General features: G+C 40.9%; 2 long non-coding RNA genes across 2 annotated transcripts in view; one reads left to right on the top strand and one right to left on the bottom strand.

Annotated features, from left to right (window-relative positions):
- The first annotated feature begins 3,818 nt into the window (after positions 1 to 3,818).
- The window catches only part of LOC143775978 (uncharacterized), a 70,001-nt gene continuing 52,684 nt past the window's right edge, over positions 3,819 to 21,135 (top strand). The window contains exons 1-2 of the long non-coding RNA XR_013215747.1: positions 3,819 to 3,975; positions 17,797 to 17,975. This is a non-coding gene — a long non-coding RNA (uncharacterized LOC143775978). The remainder of the gene's footprint in view (positions 3,976 to 17,796; positions 17,976 to 21,135) is intronic.
- LOC143775979 (uncharacterized) overlaps positions 4,893 to 21,135 on the bottom strand; it is a 59,019-nt gene continuing 42,776 nt past the window's right edge. Inside the window, exons 2-3 of the long non-coding RNA XR_013215748.1 lie at positions 15,978 to 16,166; positions 4,893 to 4,980 (exon numbers count right to left, since the gene is read on the bottom strand). This is a non-coding gene — a long non-coding RNA (uncharacterized LOC143775979). The remainder of the gene's footprint in view (positions 4,981 to 15,977; positions 16,167 to 21,135) is intronic.

Genomic DNA, 21,135 nt, shown 5'->3' with positions numbered 1-21,135 from the left:
ATTGTACAACTTTTGGGGTCCAATTTCTTCTCTTACCCTTGGGAAAATAAAAAATTGGGGGCGAAAAGATCGTTTTTGTGAAAAAATATGATTTTTTATTTTTACGGCTCTGCATTAAAAACTTCTGTGAATCACTTAATGGGTCAAAGTGCTCACCACACATCTAGATAAGTTCCTTAGGGGGTCTACTTTCCAAAATGGTGTCACTTGTGGGGGGTTTCAATGTTTAGGCACATCAGGGGCTCTCCAAACGCAACATGGCGTCCCATCTCAATTCCAGTCAATTTTGCATTGAAAAGTCAAATGGCGCTCCTTCACTTCCGAGCTCTGCCATGCGCCCAAACAGTGGTTTACCCCCACATATGGGGTATCGGCATACTCAGGACAAATTGTACAACAACTTTTGGAGTCCATGTTCTCCTGTTACTCTTGGTAAAATAAAACAGATTGGAGCTGAAGTAAATTTTTTGTGAATAAAAGTGAAATGTTCATTTTTATTTAAACATTCCAAAAATTCCTGTGAAACACCTGAAGGGTTAATAAACTTCTTGAATGTGGTTTTGAGCACCTTGAGGGGTGCAGTTTTTAGAATGGTGTCACACTTGGTTATTTTCTATCATATAGACCCCTCAAAATGACTTCAAATGAGATGTGGTCCCTAAAAAAAATGGTGTTGTAAAAATGAGAAATTGCTGGTCAACTTTTAACCCTTATAACTCCCTAAAAAAAAATGCTGATGTAAAGTAGACATGTGGGAAATGTTACTTATTAAGTATTTTGTGTGATATGTCTCTGTGATTTAATTGCATAAAAATTAAAAGTTGGAAAATTGCAAAATTTTCTAAATTTTCACCAAATTTCCATTTTTTTCACAAATAAATGCAGGTAATATCAAAGAAATTTTACCATTGTCATGAAGTACAATATGTCACGAGAAAACAATGTCAGAATCACCAGGATCCGTTGAAGCGTTCCAGAGTTATAACCCCATAAATGGACAGTGGTCAGAATTGTAAAAATTGGCCTGGTCATTAATGTGCAAACCACCCTTGGGGGTAAAGGGGTTAATAAAAGATGTTAAATTTTATGAGACCTTCACGCACTCTTGTCTCTTGTGTTGGTTTTCATATTTACCCTAGAGTATGTCTCTAGAATGTTTTTCTTTATTGCTGCTCATGTTGTGTAAGTATTCACAATATTAGAGAGCAGTAGGCAGCAGCCGCACCAATGCCAATAATTACTAATATATACTAGTGTGGGATATAGGGAATTACTGTATTGTGAGCATAGCCGAAAGGGGTTATATCCCGGTGTCACCTAATACACACTGACTGTCGTATGTTTTAATCTTATTCTTTAACTAGTTTATAAAAAGTTAACTTTTAACAGTGTTTAGTTAGGGATCAGTTACCTTCATTGGCAAATTGTAAGTAATGCTTAATAAAACAGGTATGACATAGACACGGACAGTCCATGCATCAATGTAGCATTATTCTTAGCCCGTTATTCCAAGATAAAGAACATAGCTAAGCATATGAGTTGGTTTTAATATTTGTTTCATTTTACAAAGTAATAGTTTTCAATTAGTATTTGATATCAGAGCGATCGTTCATTTAATGCTATTGTATAGTAGGCCGTAAATCTTCGGTCATATGTTTGAATATCCGAGTTATAAAAAAAAATCAATGTACAATTAAATGGTAGTTTAGCTATTTATAAAATTATATTATGTCTGTCAAAAGAAAGAAATATTGTATTTACATTAAAATTTCCTTGAAGCCATCGGCTAGAATAACGCTAATGATTAATGTATTATAATAGGACATTAAAGGGAGTATATCAGCAGAGAAATCCATATCAAAGTAAGCAAAGGTCTTTGTTGGGGACCTTGCACATCTTTCATTTAACTACTTGTGTACCACCCATAGACGATAAACATCAAGGACTACAGTGTTCATTTTAGGGCATGATCAGATATCAAAGCCAAACATCAGAATGTCAGTTTTGAGGCTTAATACCCTGCCTGAGAACTGACTTTGTCAACCTTACATTGATATCTGACTAATAACAAAAAAAAGTCCACCATCAGCTACTGGGACTTGCACCCAAAATGTTATGTCTAGAAGCCAGAACCTTTACCATTGAGCTACTCACTCGAAGAAAAATGGGAATTCTATTTATTTATGTGATTTCAGGTGCAAACATGTGTCTGAAACTCATTTGGGAAATTTACACAGATCTCCTCCAAGTCAAATTCAAATGATGTCCGAAACGCACGTCGGGGTGCCCTGGAGAGCACTGGTGGTCCACTTATCTACTTGTAAATACAATTGAAGTAAGTGTCTTCCCATATTGCCCATTAATTTGCACTTCTGCCGACGTTCAGTGCACTATTATTGCACTTTGCACCACGCATGTTGCACTGCGTATTATTATTGCACTTCCGTGTTATATATTTTTACTTTTTATATATAGATTTTATTTTGCACATTGTGGTTACTTTCTTGATATAATCTATGCACATGTTTTTTACTTTTTAAGTGGGCAATTCCTAATGACCTTATGGATATTTGAATTATTTAATATGGCAGCCAGATAGCTACAGGCACTTGTATATTTTATACATATATATTTTATTGCTCTTTATTTTTAAATATTACATTGTATGTTTTAAATTAATGATATCTAATAAACTGATGTTTATATGATTATATTTTCTGTCGTGGTTGTTTTTCTGGGATTTTTTCTATGTGGTGAGCACGATATTCCTTATTAGAACAGGTACCACTGATACATAGCTTAGAAACAAGTACTGGGAAAATACACCCTATACATTGGACAAAAATCCCTGTAAGGAGGACACTCCAAAATCGTCTAACCTACAGCAAAATGTGGAGTACATAGTCCCATACACAAATATGAAAAATTTGTAACACAGTTTTATTAACAATCATAGATAACAACATCATAGAATAAATATATACAGACTGACAAAACAAGGTACAGAATTGGTGCAAATACAGACAGACACAAACTACTGCAGTGCCATACTACACCACTAACACACTGGGTTTTCTGGGAGTCTTTATTTAACAGATCTTATATAGTATAATTTTAATAGTTATTTTTTATTGACACCCTGTCAACATTAGTGTGTTTTATTAATTATCCCCAAGAGAAAAGCAATGTCACTGTGACAACCAGGACCCTGGGGTTTCACATCTTCCTTTATACACATGCAGATTCAAGGGCAGCGGGCAGGAAAAGGCACTGGTGACCTGCCTGTCCAACTACTCTATAGTGCGGCTCGTTCTCTAGGGGACATTAATTTATGCTTTTCTCTGAAATGCCACAGTGTTTCAGAGTTAAACATTTATGGCTGAAATCATGCAGCCAGCATCTACTATACCTTTATGGCATATCCCGTAGTGCCCCATAACAGTACAAGATAGGTATGCCTACTTCAGTCAAATTTCTGGTGTGTCTAGCTTAGTAAATCCATTGTGCTTTATTTAAGACTTTTAAACATCATACCCATAACCCATACCTAAATTTGGAAAAAGACCCTGACAAGTGAATCCATATCAACAAGTCTCCTTGTCAATTCCTTGTTTGTTCACTTATTTATCAGGATTACAGAATAACCATTGTTCCCTGGGGAATGAATCCTGCTTATGTTAATCGTAGAAGCGAATTCTTTTTGCGCTTTTTACATTCCAAAGATGCTATTTTTACACAATTCGGAATCATACAAGCTCAGCCCTTGTTTATCTCCAACTCGTCATTAATGCTCTCACTGTGTGTGTATCTATATATTTCTTCCCAAAGTCACAGACTTTTCATGCAGCGATATCATTGCACACTTGTACTGTAATGCAATAATACAGCCTAATAGAACTTTACAGAATCGCGTAAGCTGTGTCAGCTAATACTGGATGGACAGACATCTCTAAAGTGAGAAAGAAGGATATTGATGTAAGTACTTGAATATTTACCCTCATGTTCAGTTATGATACATTGAAGTTTTCAATAGATTCTTTCAATGGCCACATATATGACAAAGGAAGTGAAAATCTTACTGTAAGTCATTTTCCATTTATTCCTTTTGGTTGACTAGTGTACGGAGAAAATTATGGAAGCTTTCATGGTAATATGTTGTATTTTGGGGTTGGCCTATTTCAGCTCTGGCTGCTTTAACAATTGTAGGCTCTATGAAAAACAAACCATTGGTTAAAAAAGGCAGATTACGTATGAAACAAGCAAGTCTAATGATATGTGCCTGATATTGCAGCATATAAAGCATAATGCAGGTTAAAGGATTTTGAGCAAAATACTTCTTGGTAGGTTCATTTGCTACGTTTTTGATGGTAGTACTGTGAATAACTGTATGTCACCAGGGTTAGACTGGAACACTGGAGAACCAGAGAATCCTCCGAGTGTGCTCATAGACCTGGCCTTAGAATCATACACTTGCCAATAAGTCTTACCACCTTTGTTGCATTAACTTTTAAATAGTAGCAATCCTGCTCAATTGGGAGACAGATGAGGTCTCACAGGATCCGTTTCTATTTAAAAGTCCGGCTGGTTTATTTCACACCTCATAAATAGTGATGAGCAAATATACTCGGTACTCGAGATTTCTCGATTTCTCGGTGGTCCTCTGAGTATTTTTTAGTGCTCGGAGATTTACATCTGTTAGCCAGTATAAGTACATGTGGGGGTTGCCTGGTTGCTAGGGAATCCCCACATGTAATCAAGCTGGCTAACAGATGTTAATCATTCAGCTGCAGCAATAAAAACTAAATCTCCGAGCACTAACAAATACTCGGAGGTCACCCGAGCGTGCTCGAGAAATCTCGAGTAACGAGTATATTCGCTCATCACTACTCATAAACCATATCACAGGGAAACTCAAATACGTGCAAAGAAAGGAAAGACAGCTCTCCTGCTGTGGTTCATGGACGGAGCTCGGGCGTCATCCTGACCAGACATGAGAAATGAAGAAGGTAAAACCAATGTGATTATTTGTAGAGAATATTATAAAGTTCATCCTTAACGTGAGGGGGTGAGGAAATTTGGGGGGTGAGGCAATGCAATGCGTTTCGAATGCGACTTTGGCGTTCTTTGTCACATTGCGGAGTGCGGTCAGCCTCTAAATATGTGGGGTAATTGCAGACAGGTGGAATAATAATACCGTGTGGTAGCACATGGTTGGCTGCATGCTGAGACGGAAAATATCAAGCAAAGTGTGGTTTCCAAGGTACTGGGAAACCATATATAGACAGGGAAGGGAAAGTGCATAAAATTAAAATCATATACATAGAATTACAAAATAAAACATCACAGCATGAGACAATAAAGCAAGCCAAAATCCAGTAATCCATTTTTTTATCCAGTACATTCTAGGTTGGACTGCATGGATACATTTCAGGAGGCAGTTGAGAGGGAATTGAAATCATTACACATATCCACCCAAACTAACACCCAGCAGGGTAACTCTTCGGTTTCACAGTGTAAGGCGTTAATGGCATTAAAAAACATGGATAACATCCTAATAGAAAATGTTGGATAAAGGAAGGACGGTTGTGATTATGGACAGAATTATGTACAAAACACAGGTCCTGGATCTTCTAAAGGACTCATCAATGTATAGTAAGATCTCACATAAAGCAACCTACAGAGAAAACTCCTATGAGACACAAAATAATAATCAAAAATCTATATTTCAACAAAGTAGTGAAAACAATTAAAGAAATAAATGTGTTACAGAATGAAAAAACTGGCAAGTCAATATTACCGTAACATGAAATGTTAGAAATAGAAAATACACTGATCCATGTGGAGTACAGACCCATGCATGTAAAACACATGAACACATAGACAACTCCAATACTCAAAAAATATATATGGTATATAATTGTACAATAGTACCACCTAGTGGTGTTAAAGAGTATGCGTCAGTATGTAAAAATGTTAATTTAAATTAGTCCACGTTAGGAAAGTGCCAGTGCTCATATGAAAAAAAAACTATATAAAATGCAAAATGCAAAAGGATTTTGGATATAAATTTACCGTAGTTATAAACTGCAAATGCATATAAATGAGCTTAAAGAGTATATGAAGAAAAGACACTCTGCCAACATAAGGAGCATATGAAACATTTCAGAAATACATAATATAATAATTACCAGCCTTAGCCCTCTAATGCATATTTCGCTGATTGCTTCCTCAGAAGGGGTATAGGGATTGGGTCCACACAGGATCTTAATATATACAGTCCTACCAAAATGCGCTCATTGATGCTTGTAAGGTGGGGCGTAATGAAAATACGTCGGCATGCCCCCCACACATTCACATACAGACCCACGCTACTGAGAGTGACATGCTATGGGTGGGGCCATTAAATAGTAATATAGGCATATTGCCCTGGCAGCAAGGACAAAAAGACTGACTGGCACTTCCAAGCTAATGTTTGTTTATTGCCCTGGCAGCAAGGACGCTGTAGCAGAGCGCACACTGTCAGATAGTATATGCCACATCAGCATGCCCCTCCCACGTTCTCATACACACTCGCGTCACCAGATAGGATGCGGTGCGGACGGGCAGCAAGGATGCTACCTGTAGCCAGGCGTACACCATTAGGTAGTCTGTCGTACATTGGTACATCCCCCCACGTTCGTATGCACATCCGCATCACCGGATTTGACGCAATGTAGGCGGGGCCAGTGCACAGTCATGCGAGCAGGTTACTCAGACGACCGCAAGGCTGTATCAGCAATAAGGCGCATGCAATCAGATTATGTGTGCCAGAAGAAAAAATCTGACGTCAGGGCCTCAAAAACGAAGTGGTGCAGGGGAGGAAGGACAAGTAGTCCCAGGCAACCCTGTCGCTATGAAACATGTTCCAAGGCTAGAAGCTTTATTTTGGTGCACCAATGAAGGGATGTATTGTACATATCCTATAAGGTGTGCAGTGCTTGTGGTGGGAGTGTGGTGAAACATTGCAAAGGTGGGAATGTGAGAGAAGAGTGTGAAATAAAATGTATGAAAAAAGAATAAATAATATGAAAAAATAATGATGTATGAAAAAACAAATACTGTGTAACAAAAAGTATGTGAAAAAAAGGTATATAATAATATAATAAAAAATAATAAAAGATTATGGGGTAGAATAGTACAACTGTGTAAAGTCCATAAAGGAGTAAATATATATTGTGTATAAAGATAAATAGCATTCCTAATCAGGTAGTGTAAGTAATAATATCAGGCATGCCTGTCCCTGAACATCAATACCAAAACATACATGTGTTAAAAAGTGAAAAAACACACGTAGCCTGTGAAAAAAGAGGAAAGGTGAAAAGTGAAGATAAAAGAATGATAAATTAATAATATAACAGAATTGCAAGTGTTGAAGTCTGTTAATGTGAAATATATATATATATATATATATATATATATATATATATATATATACAGTATATATATGTATATGTATGTAGCGTGGCTAAAGGGTGTCTAATCGACGGGAGATATGTGTCGCATAGATGGCTTGCCGCTGTGATGTAACCATAGCTACCTATATGTCTGTCAGGACCTGTGGTGATGTCAGACCACATGGCTAATCATGTGATGGGTTACTGGGTGTGGTTAGCTCTATATAAGACAGGCTAATGTTTAACACAGGGGTTATATGTGGAGGTGCTAGCCTCCAGTGTGTTAAGGCTCCAGCACTGAGCCTGAAGGAATGGACACTTGTTGGTCTCTTGCTGGTTCTGTTGCAACTGCTGCATAAACAGCCTGTTAGCCTCTTGCTGCTGTGACTGCGACTGGACCAAGTGTTTCAGCAGGTCCTCCATTTTACCCGGCAATGCTTGCTGGCTTACAGCCGACTTGACCCAGGACATCCAAAAAATAGACTTACGTCTCCGCTGGGAACGCTGCCCGCACGTCTACCACCAATTGTAGGGATTTCACTCACTCGGGTGCGACGGCTGACACTTAGGAGGCAGGTTCCAACAAAAGTTCAAAGGTTTATTGCTTCATAAACCAGTTTAGCATAAACAGGAAAAACGAATGGCCTTTAACTCAGGCAAAAGGGAAAAAACAAGTGTCCGTTCCTTCAGGCTCCGTGCTGGAGCCTTAACACACTGGAGGCTAGCACCTCCACACATAACCCCTGTGTTAAACATTAGCCTGTCTTATATAGAGCTAACCACACCCAGTAACCCATCACATGATTAGCCATGTGGTCTGACATCACCACAGGTCCTGACAGACATATAGGTAGCTATGGTTAGATCACAGCGGCAAGCCATCTATGCGACACATATCTCCCGTCGATTAGACACCCTTTAGCCACGCTACAATATACATACACATGTGAAAAGAAGAAAGGTTTTTATCCATAAATATGCAGACACATTCAAGAAGAGTGCGTGAATAAATTTAAACACTCACCAAAAATTGTAGGTTGTGGGGAAAGCACAGAGCCCTTCCTAAAGGTGATAAAGAAAAAAAAAAGGGGGGGGGGAACAAAAAAGAAAAAGAAACAACAAGATGGAACAACAAAAGGTGGACATACGGTACATACGTACATAAATATACAGACATGCACACATACCTACACACACGCGCATACACACACACACGCACATATAGGACATACATACACGCACCACACATCCATTGACATGCACGAATACAAGAAAATATATGAATATATAAATGATAAAGATGAAAGCATAAAATCTCTTCTCCACGTGGATAAGACACAAATAAATCATTAGTTAAGGCCTCTTTCACACTTCCGTTTTTTACAATCAGTCACAATCCGTCAAAATGTTGAAAAGACGGATCCTGTGCAGATTGTAAAAAACTGATGCACTGGATCTGGTTTTTTGACGGATCCATCGAGGCAGTTGCCAAAATTTAAGGCTATGTGCACATGATGTGTTGTGTATGCGTTTTCGCTGCAAAAACGCGTACACAACACAACCCATTGAATTCAATAGGATACTCTCCTTAAGGCGGCCCCCGAAGCCTTCCCGCGGCCCCCGCAGCCATCCTGCTCCTCGCGATGCTCCTGGCAGCTCCCATTCCCAGTGATGCCTTGCGAGACAATGACCTGTGATGAAGTAGTGGTCTCGCGTGATGCTACATCATCTGGGGTAATTTCGCAAGGCATCACTGTGAACGGGAGCTGCCGGGAGCAACGCGAGGAGCGGGAAGGCTGCGGGGGCCGCCAGAAGGTGAGAATATCACAATTTTTTATTATGTTATTATTTTTAACATTATATCTTTTTACTATTTATGCTGCATAGGCAGCATCAATAGTAAAAAGAGAGAGAGCGCGAGAGAGAATTTCCCTGACTGGAACTTCTTCCAGGCAGGCTCAGTTTTAAAAGAATGAAGCCATCGCTGGATTCCGTCTTTTGAGGGACAGCGACGGATCTTGCGTCCATAGACTTCCATTATAGCCAACGACGGACGCCGTTGGATCCGTCACTGGCCGTTTTTTCGACGTACAAAAAAAACGTTCCTCTGTGCGTTGTCTCTGCCCGTCGGACAGCGATTTTACAACGGATCCAGCACACGACGGACAAAACGGAAGGCCATCCATCACAATCTGTCGCTAATACAAGTCTATGAGAAAAAAACGGATCCAGCAGAAACATTTGCTGGATCTGTTTATTTCTAAAAACAACGGATTGTGACTGTTGGCAAAAAATGGAAGTGTGAAAGAGGCCTAAGTCATCGAAAGGTGTCTTTGTATTCATAGGGATTCATGTGGGGTACATCCTGTCATTTGGGAACAAATTGATGACAGCCTGGAAAATAATGATTAAAATGAGTAAAAATATAAAATCAATTAAAATGGTAAGAGAAAATACCATAAAGACTATTTTTAAAGAAAAGGGGCAAAGCTTTATATTTCATTCATGCCATTTGGTTGTGCCATTTTTAGCCTCCAAATCAATTTACTTTCTAACAGAAGCAAACTCTTCTTTAAATTTCCACCTCTTTGGTTGATGTGTACGCGGTCAATCCCAAAAACATTTAGTAGGGTGTGATCATTCCCATGGCTTTCCCTGAAATGGCGAGGTATTGGTTTTAAATGTGTTGGATCTTCAAATTTATGAGAGTTTATGATATCCAAGACGTGTTCGCGAATGCAAGTCTTCAGCTTTCTTGTGGTCAATCCAATGTATATCATATTGCAGGGGCAAGTAACATGATAAATACCCCCCTCTGTCTCAAATGTAATGTGCTGGGTTATAGTATATCTTGCTGACTGCACATTTAGCGTTTCCCACTCCCACACTACCTCCTCATCCCGCCCTCTCTCTGTTGGTGTCCTTCAAGGCTCTGTCCTGGGGCCCCTACTTTTTTCCATCTATAGCCTTGGCCTAGGACAACCCATAAAGTCCCATGGCTTCAAGTACCACCTGAATGCGGACAACACTCAGATCTACCTCTCTGGCCCACATGTCAACTCTCTGCTGTCCAGAATCCCGGAGTGTCTACTATCAGCCATGTCCTCCTCCTTCACCTCTCACTTCCTAAAACTCAATGTAGACAAAACCGAACTCATCATCTTTCCTCCATCTCATGTATCTCCCCTACCCGACCTATCTGTGGTAAACAACATCACGCTCTCTCCCGCACCTGAAATCCGCTGCCTCGGAGTAACTCTCGACTCTTCCCTGTCCTTCAAACCGCATGTCCAAACTGTTGCCACCTTCTGTTGCCTCCAACTCAAAAATATTTCCAGAATCCATCCAGTCCTCAGCCCTTAATCTACTAAAACTCTTGTGCACGCCCTCATCATCTCCCGCCTTGATTACTGCAACACCCTCCTCTGTGGCCTCCCCGCTCTCTTGCACCACTTCAGTCTGTCCTCAACTGTGCTGCCCGACTAATCCACCTCTCTCCTCGCTACTCCCCTGTGTCTCCCCTCTGCAAATCCCTTCACTGGCTCCCAATTCCCCCACAAATCTAGTTCAATCTATTAGCACTGACCTACAAAGCTAACCACAACCTTTCCCCTCCCTTTATCTCTGAACTAATCTCCCAATATCTTCCCTCACGTAATCTTCGATCCTCCCAAGACCTCCTACTCTCTTCCACACATATTCGTTCCTCACACAAACGCCTCCAAGATATCCCCCATCCTCTGGGATTCCACGCCTCAACACGTCCGATTATCCACCACCCTCGGATCCTTCAGAAGGAACATGAAAACCCTTCTCTTCAGGAAAGCCTACAGCCTGCAATAACCATTCTGCCGCCTCCCCACCACCAGAGCTGCTGCACCCTGACCTTCTGTCTCTTCCCCACTATCCCATAGAATGGAAGTCTGCAAGGATAGGGTCATCTCCCCTCTGTACCAATCTGTCATTGCAAATTTGCTTACCGTAAACGATATCTATAGCTTTTTTATAATTTGTTTACTGTAAACGATATCTATAACTTTGTATGTAACCCCTTCTCACATGCAGCACCATGGAATTAATGGTGCTATATAAATAAATAATAATAGTAGTACATTTATCTCTCCCATCACTAGAGTGGAAGGTGGAGGCACTGTCCAGGTTGGGGCAGGTGATACACTTTCCACATGGAAAAAAGCCCTATTTTGGGCCTTTTGATGCAAAAGCATTCTCATCTTTTTTCCTTGGTATAAACTCCTCACTAGTGTGTCCCTAAGGTTCTGAAAACTCCTATAAGTAATGGTGGGTCTCTCTTGCACAGTTGCTATTGCATTGTGTGATAAATCTCACCTCTTTGTCAGAAGATTGTTGTCATCGTCCCAATTTAGGTTTCAATAGATCCTTTCTGGGTTTATTACACACCCTCCTGAATGACAAATTGCCCTTACCAGAAATGATAGGATGTCCAGGTGGTATCTCTCTATTCTTGTGGATTTTCGGCAACAGGTAGAAACATGATGCTCTTGGATGCTCAACATGGAGGAAGTCCTTGTGTTCCCTTGGAATCACATTGTTAAGAAAGGCTTCTTCAGTCAGTTTTTGTAAAGAGATATAGAAACTGGTCATAGGGTTAAAAGTTAAATGTTTATAACAGTTTGTATCTCTTAACTAACAAAAAGATTCTTTGCCATAGAGACTTGCTGGCCAAATAACAATGTTGTCGCCCTTATCGGCAAGTTTTATGAGTACTTCCTTCAGTTTTTTAAGTTCTTCCGGGGTTTTTCTCTGCTCAAAGGTTAAATTGTCTTTTGAGGCCTTGTTAGGTATTTTACTAAACTCATCAGAAACCAATTTCACAAAAGTTGAGTTGAGTTGCGGTGAGGCGCCCTCTGCTGGATTTCCTCATATGAACTCGAGCGTGGGAACTTTTACCAGGCTCCAGTTCATGAGGATATCCAGCAGAGGGCGCCTCACCGCAACTCAAGGTAACTACAGGTCATTCCCCTTCAATCCATTCATTCCCGGGGGTTTTACAGCCACGAGCACTGCTTTAGCACAGCTCCTGGCTGTAAAATAATTTAACCCCTTCAGATGGATTTACTTCGTGGGACTTGACCTGAGCGACGGAAGGTATGAGATATTGTTGTTTTTTTATTTTTCCTTTGTTACAGAACGAGGGTCTTCAGGTGGATTGCCAGTATAATAAAATATTACAACAACCTGTGTCTTTATTTCATTAAAATACTTTGAAAAAATGTGTGTGTTTTATTAACCATTTCGTACTATTGGATTAATAATGGATAGGTGTCATAATTGACGCCTCTCCATTATTAATCTGGCTTGTAGCCGGGGGGGGGCACTAACCAGGGACCCTCTCTAGGCTATTAATATCTGCCCTCAGTCACTGGCTTTACCACTCTGGTGGAGAAAATTGCGCGGGAGCCCACGCCAATTTTTTCCGCCATTTAACCCTTTATTTTACAAGCTAGAGTGCCCACATTTTGCACATACACACTACTAACATTAGTAGTGTGGAATATGCAAAAAATAAAGGGATATGAGATGGTTTACTGTATGTAAACCATGTCTCATATCCTGTCGGGTTTGGGAAGGAGAAAGAAAAAGCCGGCAATTGAATAACCGGCTTTTCACATATCTCGCGCTGAATTAAATATAAATACAGAATATATATATATATATATATATATATATATATATATATATATATATATATATATATATACTGTATGTGTGTCTCAATGACATATATATATATACATACTGTATATATGTTTTAATGAACATTTGAGCACATAAATCCATTAGATGTCGGTTTTGCAAGCCTGCGAGAAAATATCGCAGTACGGATGCCATACGGATTAGGGCTGTCCCACACGTCCAGATAATTCCGGTACCGGAATAAATCGGTACCGGAGTTATCCGTGTCCGTGTGCCTGGGAACTCACGTAGGCCATATGTGCGGCACACATGTGCCGCCCGTATGGCGAGTGGGTACCACACGGAGCGTGTGGTACCCACGCGTGTGGTACCCTGCATCGCGGATTCATATGTTCCCTGCAGCAGCGTTTGCTGCAGAGAAAATATGAAGAATACTGTTTAAAATAAAGATCTATGTGTCCGCCGCCCCCCCACCCCCTGTGCGCCCCCCCGCTGTTCAGAAAATACTTACCCGCCTCCCTCGCTGCTTCCTGGTCTGGCCGCGGCTTCTAGTGTATGCGGTCACGTGGGGCCGATCATTTACAGTCATGAATATGTGGCTCCACCTCCCATAGGGGCGGAGCCGACTATTCATGATTGTAAATGATCGGCCCCACGTGACCTGCATACAGTGGAAGCCGCGGGGCAGAGAGGAAGGAGCAACAGCCAACGAGGGAGCGGGTGAGTATTTTCAGGACAGCGGGGGGGGGCGCACAGGGGGTGGGGGGGCGGCGGACACATAGATCTTTATTTTAAACACTATTATTCATATTTTCTTTGCAGCAAACGCTGCTGCAGGGAACATATGAATCGCGGCTTCAGCACCAGTGGGGGGGGACAGCGCTTACTGTAGCGCTGTCTCCTGCACGCACACGGACCCCAGACGGAGAACGTCCATGTGAGGTCCGTGTTTTACACGGACCCATTGACTCTATTGGGTCCGTGTAATCCGTGCGCTCCCACAAACACTGACATGTCTCCGTGTTTGGCACACGGAGACACGGTCCGCAAAAAATCAATGACATCTGAACAGATGCATTGATTTTTATGGGTCTACGTGTGTCAGTGTCTCCGGTACGTGAGGAAACTGTCACCTCACGTACCGGAGCCACTGACGTGTGAAACCGGCCTTACATACGGAGGATGCAATACTCTGACACACCCTGCCTACAGATAACATACGGATCACTATTTTGTTAACATTTCTGCGTATTACGGCTGTAAAAAACGGACCGTATTGTCTTACACCTAGTGTGACGCCGGCCTTAGTTTTAGCCCCTTCATGACCTTGGGATTTTCCGTTTTTTCGTGTTCGTTTTTCGCTCCCCTCCTTCCCAGAGCCATAACTTTTTTATTTTTCTGTCAATATGGCCATGTGAGGGCTTATTTTGTGTGGAACGAGTTGTACTTTTGAACGACATCATTGGTTTTACCATGTCGTGTACTAGAAAATGGGAAAAAAATTCCAAGTGCGGTGAAATTACAAAAAAAGTGCAATCCCATGCGTGTTTTTTGTTTGGCTTTTTTGTTAGGTTCACTAAATGCTAAAACTGACCTGCCTTTATGATTCTCCAGGTCACTACGAGTTCATAGACACCAAACATGTAAAGGTTACTTTTTATCTAAATGGTGAAAAAAAATTCCAAACTTTGCTAAAAAAAAAAAAAAAAGGCGCCATTTTCTGATACTCGTAGCATCACCATTTTTCGTGATCTGGGGTCGGGTGGGGGCTTATGTTTTTAGTGATACCATTTTGGTGCAGATACGTTCTTTTGATCACTCATTATTGCATTTTAATGCAATGTCGCGACGACCAAAAAAACTTAATTCGGGCGTTTTAAAAAATGTTCTCGCTACACCGTTTAGCAATCAGTTTAATCCTTTTTTTATAGATCAGGCAATTCTGAACGTGGCGATACCAAATATGTGTATATTTCATTTTATTTTTATTGTTTTATTTTGAATGGGGCGAAAGGGGGGTGATTTAAACTTTTATATTTTTTTTATTTCATATTTTTTTAAACATTTTTTTTTACTTTTGCCATGCTTCAATAGCCTCCTTGGGAGGCTAGAAGCTAGCATAACTCGATCGACTCTGCTACATAGAGGCGAAGCATAGATCGCCTCTATGTAGTAGAATTACAGGCTTGCTATGAACGCCGACCACAGGGTGGCGCTCCCAGCAAGCCGACATCAACAACCAAGGAGACCTCTGGTTGTTATGGCGACGCATCGCTGACCCTGATCATGTGACGGGGGTCGGCGATGAGCGCATTTCCGGCCGGATGGCCGGAAGCGGTAGTTAAATGACACTGTCAGCGGCATTTAACTAGTTAATATCAGCGGGTGAATCGCGATTCCACTTGCCGCTATTGCACGAACATGTCAGCTGTTCAAAACAGCTGACATGTTGCGGGTTTGATGTGGGCTCACCGCCGGAGCCCACATCAAAGCAGGGGATCTGACCTCGGACGTACTATCCTGTACGAGGTCAGAAAGGGGTTAAACTCTTGAACTTCCTTCTCCCATTTTTCAATCTGGGATTCTAGGTCAACTTTTAAAGATTCCAGAGCTACTGGTTTAAGAGACTCATTAATCAACTTCTGAGTTTGTTCAATTTCCTTTTCCAGGTCTTCTAGATTCTTTTTATTTAGACCTATAAGAAGGTCCATCATTGCCCTAGAACATGTATTGCATATTTCCTCAAAGAACGCCAGAGTCGAGTTTGAATCACGTTGCATTGCATTCTCCCCTCCCCCTTCCTTACCCCTTCACATTAAGGATGAACTGTTTGTAATAATTTTCTACAAATAAAAGGAATGGTTTTACCTGGAGCTGGACTTTCTTTCCTTTTGGCTTCTGCAAACTCACGTACAGCCTTTGTCCGGCACAAAGTGAAATAAAGTAAAAATTCCATACAATAGTGCGAGTTCGCCCTCTTGAGTTAGAGTCCAGCTTCCTAATCCTTCAGCAAAGGCACACAATCCTGGAGGTCGGCAAACCTTCACACACTGATATCTGTAGGACAAATAGGGCTCATTTTACAATGTGAACCACACCCAGGGCCAGAGTTATGGTGAGCAGTCATCTCTCCCAACTCTTCAACTGCTCCCAATCAACCTGTCATGGCCGATTAACCCATGTTAGTACAATGTGTACTAGAGCATTACTCCAGGTTTATATCACAAAGGACATGCACCTCTGTGATACATACACTACCATTCCAAAGTTTAGGGTCACTTAGAAATTTCTTTATTTTAGAAAGAAAAGCACTGTTTTTTCCAAAGAAGCTAACAATAAATGATTCAGAAATACACGCTATACATTGTTAATGTGGTAAATTACTATTCTAGCTCCAAACGTCTGGTTTGTAATGCAATATCTTCATAGGTGTTTCCAACAACCATCACTCCAGTGTTCTTATGGTACTTTGTGTTTGCTAACTGTGTAAGAAGGCTAATGGATGGTTAGAATACCCTTGAAAACCCTTGTGCAAGTATGTTAGCATAGCTGAAAACAGTTTGGCTGATTAGAGAACCTATAAACCTTTGCTTAAATCTGATTTATTTTCTGTGTACGTCATTTCCCTCTCCATTCACAGTCAATATTTGTGGGGGGCTATCTTTCCTTTTGGGGATTTTCTCTGAGGCAAGATAGCTTTCTATTTCCTTCTCTAGGGGTAGTTAGTTCTTAGGCTGTGAAGAGGTGTCTAGGGAGAGTCAGGAACATCCCATGGCTATTACTATTGTTGTTGTTAGGATTAGGGACTGCGGTCAGTAGAGATACCACCTCCTCAGAGCTCGTCCCATGTTGCGTTTTAGCCACCAGGTCATATCAGTGTGGCCTCTTAACCACCAGGTCATAACAGACAGTGCTTACAGTAAGCGCTGTCCCCCCTGTGTGGTGCTGAAGGCTGCATTCATCTCTTCTCCCCCACAGCGTTGGCTGGAGAGAAGAGATGAAAGATCAATTTTTTCTAATTTTTTGTTAAAAATAAACTTTGCTGGTGTCCTCCCATCCACAGTGCGCCGCCCGGCCCCTTGCAGATGCAGAGAAATACTCACCTAGCTCCCGTGATGTCTCCTCTCTCCTCTCCGCGCCGCAGCTTCTCCCTGTATGAGCGGTCACGTGGTGCCACCCATTACAGTGATGAATATGCGGCTCCACCTCCCATAGGGGTGGAGCCGCATATTGTTTTAACAAAAAATTAGAAAAAATTGATCTTTCATCTCTTCTCTCCAGCGAACGCTGCGGGGGAGAAGAGATGAATGCAGCCTTCAGCACCACACAGGGGGGACAGCGCTTACTGTAGCGCTGTCTCTCCTGCACGGTGCGTGTGGTACCCGGGCGGCACACGACTGCCACACGTGTGCCGCACATGTGCCACACGGATGGCCTACGTGAGCTCACTGACACACGGACACGGATAACTCCGGTACCGATTTTTCCGGTACCGGAATTTTCTGGACGTGTGGGACAGGCCTTATAAAGTTAAGTAAATTGGCTATGAAAGTAAACAATGGCATGTATTTTATAGCATGGGAGCTATAAAATTCTATTAGATCCAAGATTATAATGTTCTAACATCTGAAGAGGGTTTGGGTAAAAACCATTTTGTCTCCTAAATATTCACACTCTTCATTTATAGGAAAGCCAACCTTAAACGATTATGAAGTCTCTGATGAAGAATTGAACAGTATCAGAAAGAAGAGTTGGACGACAAAACAAAAATATTGTTCATTGCTATAAAGTGGAAAGAGGGTCTCAGACTTAATACTGGTCTCGGTGTCATTTCCTAATTTGTCTGGAATGAAGGCCTTTAAAGCAGTAAGTGTTTAGTGGTCAAACTAATACAAAGGAGGAAATGGTTTCTTGCTGATCATGCATGTGCAGTTTTACATTTTCTTACAGTTCTCTGCATTTACCAATGTTTTTTGTTTCTTTGTTTTAAAGCAAATATGTCTTGGTATTTTTTAAGCATTTTGAATGCATTTTAGTTCTGTATATCTTGGAGGAAAAAAGACACTATACTTACCAATATCTGGTCACAATACTAATGCACTGAAGGATGCAGCAAGCCCCTAAGATAAGGATGGTGGAAGCATATGTGCAAAGTGCTGATACAATAACCACTTATACACCTACCAATCCAGAGGGGACGGTTGCCTAGTATTCTGAATGCACACCGATAAGGCCTGAATAAGGTGCCAGTCACACAGATACATGTAGTGCACCATGTCGGATTATAGCCTATTAGTCGTTCTCATACTACTAAATTAGGTGGGCTGTCCAGTACTTTATAAGTGCACCCCACAGGGACAGACCAGTGTTTCATAGTATTTTTTTATTTTATCAGATTTTTTTTTTACAGATTTAATATTTCAAAGATTGGAAACAAACAAAATAAAACAGTTATAACAATACATGCATTCCCTGCCATTGTATGCTAATTCAGCTTTCTTTTATACAAGTGGACAATACCAGCCTCCTTTAAAGGTGTTTTCCAGTATCTACAAATTGATGACCTATCCTAAGGATATAGTAAGGATTGATGTCCTATCCCAAGGATATCCTAAGGAGTGATCACCTATCCTAAGGGTTCATGCACATAGCCATATTCTCGGTCGGAGTGCATGGGACGGTAGTTGGACCAAGGTTATTGTGGCGTGTCAAGCACAATGTCCAATTTTTCTCTTTGAACTGAGCAGGTGAGAGAAAAAACTCGCAGCATGCCCAAGTTTGATCTGGTATTCGGACCCAACTCAGCCATGCAAGTCAATTAGTTTGTTTAAACCATCGGACTGCACTAGGATCACTTGGATGACATCTGAGTGCAGTCCAATTTCACCTGACTGAATGGAGAACAGTTTTTCTCCATCTCTTCATCCGAGAGAATCGCATCACAATATGCTCACACTCTGATCAAAGTTTTGAGTGTGATTTGCATAAATCGGCTGATTCTCTAAAATGAGAGAATTTACAGCTGTCTGCATCTAGCTTTAGGGTGTGTCATAAATGCAACATTGATTTACATAGGGCACCCAGCACCAATCAGCTGCTATCACCTTCAGCAGTGAACAAATGTTAACAGTGAATGGAGTGGAAAATGCCAATCCTAAAGACGGGTCACACCTAACGTATAAAAATACGGTCCATTTTTTACGGCCAAGATAAGCAGAAAAGTTCCTGAACGGTGATCCATATTCAATGCGAGGATGCGATTTTTTCCCCAAAAAATATCCGTGTGTCATCCGCATGGTATCCATATGAACTCATATGAACTGTAGCGTGAGAAAATATTCAGAAAAATTCCCACGCTACAGTTCATATGAGTTTATGCCGCCAGGGGGTGGAGTTTTGGTGATGGCACCGTTATTCACCGAAGCTCTGCCCCCTGCATTTCATTCATTCCCCAGTCTTTTACAGCCAAGAGTGGCAGCATTAGCAGCGCTCCTGGTTGTAACTGTATTTAACCCCTTCAGATGGATTTACAGCTTGGGACATGACTGTACGGCGGACAGGTATCGGATATTGTTGCTTTTTTATTTTGGCTTTTTTTTCAGGAAAACGAGGGTCTTCCGTTGGATTGAGCATACAATAAAGATAATAAAACCCTGTGTGTTTCTTTCTTTCATTAAAATACTTTCTTCTTAATGTGTGTGTGTGTTATTTAACCCTTTCAGACTAGTGGCTTAATAATGGACAGGTGTCTTATTCACTCCTCTCCATTATTAACCAGGCTTAATGTCACCATACAATAGCAAGGTGACATTAACCCCTTATTACCCCATATCCCACAGCTACAGGGGAGTGGGAAGAGAGAGGCTAAGTGTCAGAATAGGCGCATCTTACAGATGTGCCATTTCTGGGGCGGCTGCGGGCTGGTATTTGTAGCCGGGGGGGGCAATAACCATGGACCCTCTCTAGGTGATTAATATCTGCCCTCAGTCACTGGCTTTGCCACTCTGGCGGAGAAAATTGCGCGGGAGCCCACGCCAGTTTTTTCCGTGATTTAACCCTTTATTTTAACACCTATTGCTCCCAAAGTTTGCACGCACACACACACTACTAACATTATTAGTGAGGGATATGTAAAAATATAATGGATATGCAATGGTTTACTGTATATACACCATGTGTCATATCCTGTCGGGTTTGATAAGGAGATAGCAAAAGCCGGCAATTGAATTACCGGCTTTTATGCTATCTAGCTCTGTATTAAATATAAATATATATATGTGTGTCAATAAACATATATATATACCTATACTATGTGTAGACATTTATTTTAGCTATTCTATTCTAACCTGTCAGTGTGATTTTACTGTACACTGCACTGAATTACCGGTTTTTCTATAGAAAAGCGGTTCGTATTTCTCGCAAGTCACACATGTGGTCTGTGTGTAATCCTTATTTTTCTCACCCCTATAGACTTGCATTGGCATATTTTTCTCGGAATACACTGACAATCGCAGCATGCTGTGATTTTCTCAGCCCGTTAAATACAGCCAAGAAATATATGGTTGATGGGAGCTGCCCCACAGAGAAATATTGGTCCGAGTGCAATGCGTTGTTTTTGTGCCTCTCATATGTCCATATTTCTCTCCTAAGTGTGTAAAAAAATGCCACTGACCCTAAAAAACAAGCTTAGTGAAGAAAATGACACAGGAAAAAATGTTTTGTAGTGCTTTTAATATTTACCTACTGCTTTACAGTCAACATCAAGCCTAAATGATAACATGGAAAAAATGGCCACAAACATTCAGCAAAAAACTAGTGAATTTAAAGCTAAAATGCTGTGTGAATACACCGTTAAAACATCAATGTTTCATATATTTTGTGAAATCATACAAACCTATACAACAGATGTTTTTAGCACTCATTTAGAAAGGTGTATGGAAGCGTCATGGGTCTCATTAGCTTCATATACGCTTATAAGGCTGTTGAGATCAGGTCAGGAGACCTGTGGCCTTTTCAGACCATGGAT

Source organism: Ranitomeya variabilis, chromosome 5, assembly GCF_051348905.1.
Source record: "Ranitomeya variabilis isolate aRanVar5 chromosome 5, aRanVar5.hap1, whole genome shotgun sequence".
Taxonomy (NCBI): Eukaryota; Metazoa; Chordata; class Amphibia; order Anura; family Dendrobatidae; genus Ranitomeya; species Ranitomeya variabilis.
Note: the sequence above shows the minus strand (reverse complement) of the source record. Positions and strands in the feature narration are given on the sequence as shown.